Raw genomic sequence first — 6,228 nt, forward strand, 5'->3', positions numbered from 1 at the left:
GGGTCAGACCTGAAGATCTACAAGGTCTCTTCTGACCCTACTTCTGTGATTCTATGATTCTATGACTGGCAGTCATGTGGCAGAGGCAGTGCCCCACAGCACCTGCAGGCTTAGAGAAGGCTGCTGAGGGCGGGCTGAGGGCAGGTGGAGCTGGCCCCAGCATCCAGAAGATGCCTGCAGCTGGGCCTGGGAGCCAGCAGGGCTGGCTGGAGCCTGTGGCACCCTGCAGGCCTGGATGACATGGGACTGGCAGCTGTGTGGCACTACAGTGCCAGGCAGCAGTGTTAAGGTGCAGGCAGGCTGGATAGGTTAGCTTGTGGCATCCATCTCAGTGCGGTGTGGGGGGACACCCTTGACTCCGTGCTCTTCCTTCTGGCTCTACATACCTTGCTGGTTAGAGCACTGTGCTTAAGAACTCACAGAAATGCAGGTTGAAACCTCTTCTAAGTGAAAGGGCCTACAAGCTGTGTGCTCTGCTTTTGAGGTAAATGACCTACCTACCAGCACTATCCTCCTTCCCTAGCATCTAACACCTGCTAGTCATGGGTTTTTTGTTGGTTAAAATGTTGTGACTTGCATGCATCCAGCACACAAGTGCATATAGCTGCATACCTGCCCAGCAGTACATAGCCTACTGCACACAGGCATAACAGCCAGGAGCTGTGATGTGGACAGCAGCTGGGGTGGCAGCAGGGGCTGGGCTGCCTGTAGCTGTTGTGGCCTTTGAACTGGCAGCAGCAGTGGTGGTAACCATTTTGGTGTCTGTAACGGGGAGCCCCAGCCCTGTTACTAGAAAGCAGAGTGGCTCCTTTAAGACCAGAGTCTTTAGGGCACAGCCTGCCAGCAGAGCAGGAGTTAAGGAGAGCTCTGCAGGCTGGTCAGCTGACTGGGGCCATCACATGACTGGGGATTGCTCAGGCCAAAGCTATATAAGCTCTGGGTTGAGCCAGCAATAGGCAGCTGGCCTAGGCTGAGGCAGCGTGTGGGCTCCTGAAGGTCAGGGACCAGAAGAAAACAGCTCTGCTGGCCAGGGTACAGGACAGAGCACCTGGAGTGAAGAAGCCACGGCATAAGCAGGCACGCTGTCTCTATTATTTGACTTTGTTATAGCCCAGGGGCATAGTGTTATGTTGTAGTTTAACCTGGTGGTTTTAGGATGAGGCTATGAGGGGAGGTGGATACCTTATTAGTGTTCAGGGGGGTATGGATACAGGGCCAAGAGAGCCCAACGCTAGAGGGGCGCAGCTACACAGGGCCAGGGCCCCAGAGGTGGGAGGAGACTGATTACAGCTAGTGCCTCAAAGCTGAGCCGGACAGTGGGTCTAGGCTAGATGGCCTAGCTACATTATAGGGACAGAGGCTGAGTTGGCTGAGACCCCAACAGAGGGAACAATATTCATATAACACCTGTGAGGCATAGGGCATGGTGAAGGGGTAGTATGGAGCTGTGCAATTAGCCCGTAGGGCAGGAGCTTCTCACCTCCGGGTACTCTGGAGTGAAGACCTGATCTGGAAACCCCTGAGGCAGCCTTCCTTTTGAGAACAAAAGAAACATCAAGACATGGCAGGAAAGTGAAGGGGAGGCTGGTCCCAGAAGTAGAGTGAAATAAAGGGAAATCTGGGGCTCCGCCAGGAGTCCCCAACCACCCTGGGGTTGGTGCCCTTTTACAGTGCTCCTTCTGAATGGACTCCTGGTACTGGCACCCTGGCCACCCACCCCTCATTGAGCTACTGACTGCATGCATAGTACCTGTGTGGATGCTTACATGTCCAAACTGTACAAGTCATACAGTCTATCAAAAGTGCCAGTTATGTGGCTGGAAAACTGCTTTCTGGGGCATGTGGAGTGAAGTAGAGTTTTGCCCACTGTGTCTTTGGTTTTACATGTATCTGTAAACACTTTATTAGTGGAAATTAGTGGCATCATTAGTGGAAATATGGAGTGGAGTTGTATGTTGTGTGTTTAAGTGACTTCTATGCCCCTCGCTGTGGGGCTGCCAACACCAGTTCATCCTGAGCTACAGCTCAGAGACTGCACAGGCTCCTGGTTATGATCTGCAGGACTCTCATCTTTCTAACCTGCTGTCACAAATTCCCCCTAAGGGAGCATTGCCTTTGGACCTCCCAGAAAATCTTGTCTGGTTTCCCTCTCTGAAAGCAGCCCTAAGCATGAATTCTTGTGGCATCCCTCAGTTCCTTGAATGCTGACAGCCAGTCTTTTGATCTCACTTGTCAATTGCAATTAAACATGAGTGCAAAACATCCCCCTAAGTTTGCCCTTGATGGCAGACTTCCATACTTGTTGGTGCTCAATCTCCCCTACACATGGGCAGATCTAGTACTTTGAAAAGGGTGATGGTAGTACATCATCATCATATATAACACAACCCATTTTTCTCCAATTAAAAAGAAACTAGAAGCATTACTAAGATGGTAGGGCATATATTATTTAGTTTATGATCGAAGGAAAAGAAAGAGCTTTATTGCAATTTGCATTTATTCACTATATCATATACTATACATACAAGCACAAAAAACTAGGCAAAAATAACCAAAAAAAATTGTTTCATTAGTTCTGAAGTCATTAGAATTAAAAGTACATCTCTTTTTTCAGATTCATAAAATCCAACTTTCTGAGCATCTTGACAGTCCTTTCAATGCTTCACTGAAAGTTATTTTCACATCTGAGTCAAAGTTTACCTGAGTTAACATTTCTATACTTGAGTTAATATTTCTAGGTAGAGCTAGGTGACCTCACCGTGCTGTAGGGTGTGATGGAGGTGCAGTGCCATTTCAAGTGGGGTGGGTGCTCCAACGCCCACATCTGTGAAGGTCTGTCAGGCCAGATGCAGGAGCATGGGCACAACATGTCAGCGTGGCAGTGCCGTATAATGGTCAAGGCCTTGCAGGCACAGCAGGTTGCCATCATTGACCACAGTTGTCAATCAGGGTGTGTTCGTAAGTCCATGCCCTTTATGTGGCAACTGACAGACAGCCCTGTGTCCCGGGACCCACGTGCAGCCATGCACCATAACAAAGGGCTATCGTATGAACAGACTTTAAAATTGTATTCCAATGATTTGGTACAAAATGACCAAATGGTGAAGCAGTTTGTAAAAAAAACATAAAACTTTCCATGTGGCTGGACCTGTTCAAAACATGTTTCAACACACCTAGACATGTGTCTCTTGCAATGACTTCCACAAACATGTTATTTAAATAAAGAACCCTGCTGTTGTTTTTTTTTTTAAAAAGAAAAATCTCTGTGTTTTTCTTTTACCCCATACCCATGTCACAGGCCACATGGAATGGGGGTGGGGCTTCTGGCACCAAGATGGTGGTGAAGATGGTGCTCAAGATGGCTGCCAAGATGGCACCCAGGGGTGGGGCTTCTGATGTCATGGGCCACGTGCCAGGGTGGGACTTCTGGGTAAAAGACTGCAACCCCCCTCCCAAAACGAGTACTTCTGGAGCAAGGGGAGGGACTTCCAGCAGCAAAGGTCAGGTGCTAAGAAGCAGCACTTCCGGCCCCAAGTTGGTGGCCAAGATGCAGCCAGAAGGTGGGGCATCTGTCAGAGGGTGGGGTTTAATAGTTTGACAAGAGGTGTACCCCTTATACTACATCAGATATGCTCATGAAAACCTACAGTGTGATTTGCGTGAATTTGCACCTCAGACACTTGGCCTGAAATTTCCACACTGAGTTTCAGGTCAGGACAGAATTCAAATTCAGGTTACAGGACTCTGGGTCACTTATTTTTCTTTCTGAGGTATTTGAAGCTAAGACTTAAGGGTGTTTCAGTAGATAACTAAAACCTTGAATCAGAACACACCTGAAGTGGAACAATTTGATTCCAGCTCATTTTTCCAGCACAAAATCCTGGATCCAAACCCGTCTCAGTTTTTTTGAGCACTTGCCTCTTTGTTTAGATCTCAATTTTGAGTTTCAGGTTTAACTCCAGCGTTAATAAATCAGCCTGGGTTTGAACAACACTATGCTTAGATTCTTTGAAAATAGGTTCACAGACAATTGATGACCTGGCTGAGTTTCAAGTTTGTTATGAAATCTGAAAGTTTGGCACGGTTTCACAATTTGCTAAGAACACCTTGCACAGATCTGCAGATGTCCATCTTTCATCCTTACAACACAAAATGATTTTCTCCAAAAGCAATATTTCTCAGATTTTCAAGTATGTGTTGAAAGAGTAACAGGCATTTTCACCTTTGTTGCAGCCACATTTCTCTGCCAGAAATAGTGCCAGGTCATTCCTCAGTAATGGTATATAATAGGTACTTCTAGAAAATTTCCAAGTGAAAATATAGGATTATACTGCTAGTGATGCAATGCTTACAACGTCTATAACATTGTTTTGTATCTTCATCCAAAAATGTAATATATAGAGGATTCCACTATAAATGAATCTGAAGGACTCTCTTTCCCTTTGCTCTTCTAGCACATATGGGGAAATAAAGAGTACTATTAATACCAGGCAGTCTAGTTTGGGTATACACATTCTTTGCAATACATATGTTTCCTGGATGCCACATGTGACAGAACACTTAGCAGTGTATTTCCGTGCAGCTGTCACAGTTTCTTCAGTTCAGCCTATGACAAGGCTCTGCTCCCTATATAAGAGATGGCATTTATGACTTCAATTCCCATAAAAAAATACTGGGAGTTAAGAATAAAAGTACTTGGTAATTTAAAGGTAAAGATCCATATGAGGATGCTGGCATTATAAAATCCCAAATAAACAAAAACCCTCTAACTTTGGGCAATCCAAGAAATTCAGAATTAAGCATAAAATCAACTCCCCTCTAAACACTGGAAATCAACAGCAAGGTCATCCATATAACCTTAACTCTGCCCCTTTGGTGATGGAAGATTTTCAATTTCAACTTTTGTTCTTTTTTTTTTTTTTTAACTTTCTACAGTCAGAGTGTTATTTTGGGATCAATTTGTTTTTTAAGGAAGTTAAGAAATTTGTAGTATATTGATACATAATCTTATATTTTGTGGAAAATCCACTATTTATACAGTGTTTACAGTATTTATACAGTCTTACAACAACTTCAATTCCCAAGTTTTCCATGTCTTTCACTTTCTTTCATAACTTCTTTACAATATCATCTGTCTAACTGTATATCTTCAATTTAGAGAAGATGGTTATTTTGCACAGCTGGTCAGTGAGGTATCAAAAATGTTCACTACAGAGGACTTGCTCTATAATCAATTTCATACATTCTCTACATGTGTCTAATACTAAATGCAGTGATTCTTTCCCACAGTTACTTTTATTTTTTTCTTGTAACTGTTATAATTTTAAGATGGAAGTTTTGGAGCCTTTTATATTTAAACGTAATAGCTTTTGTCTTGACACAATAAACAGGCCATTGAATCTTAATGAAGAATGGGGAACAATAGCCTTCAATGTACTGCTTGCCTAATTGGGAATTTGTCCATTCTCTGTGAATTGTATATGACTGTAAAGCAGGCTACAGAACATGACTGTAAAGCATCACCGTACAAATACAGCAGTGGCGTTTTTGTCTTCATTGATTAAACTATTGGTTGAGATTAGATAAGGTGGTCTTCAAGGTTCTTTTTTTTCCCTGGAAAATATTAAGAGGGCAGAGATAAGGCTGAATGCCCAAATCTAATTTCGTCAGTCCCATAATTCTGTCAGTCTTGTTCTTATAATTAAGTCACACCTACCTCTAACTTCCTCTTTCTGGGTTTTATTTGGAAATGTCCTTAGTGATATTTTTTTGAATGTTATGTATTTTTTTAAATGTATGTGATGCATGTGGTGAGAGATGGAGCTGGGTAATTCGATACCAATGATTTAGGAACTACATAAACTAGATGGGGTCAATCCAAAAAAGTACTAAACTGCCTAAGGCAGGACTCAGGTGGATTATGGGAACCCAGAGGACTGGAAGAGGGCCAACGTGGTTCCCATCTTCAAAAAAAGGGAGGAAGGTGGACCCAGGGAACTATAGGCCAGTTAGTCTTACCTCGATCCTAGGTAAGCTTTTTGAGAGAATTATCCTGGCGCATGTCCAAGAGGGGCCAGCAGAGGAGGTTATGCTTAGGGGCAACCAACACGGGTTCATTAGAGGCAGGTCCTATCAGACCAGCCTGGTGGCTTTCTATGACCAGGTCACAAAATCCTTAGATGCAGGGGTAGCAGTGCACGTAGTCTTTCTGGACTTTAGGAAGGCCTT

This window comes from Gavialis gangeticus, unplaced genomic scaffold (assembly GCF_001723915.1).
Source record: "Gavialis gangeticus isolate Ggan-Ray unplaced genomic scaffold, GavGan_comp1, whole genome shotgun sequence".
NCBI lineage: Eukaryota > Metazoa > Chordata > Crocodylia > Gavialidae > Gavialis > Gavialis gangeticus.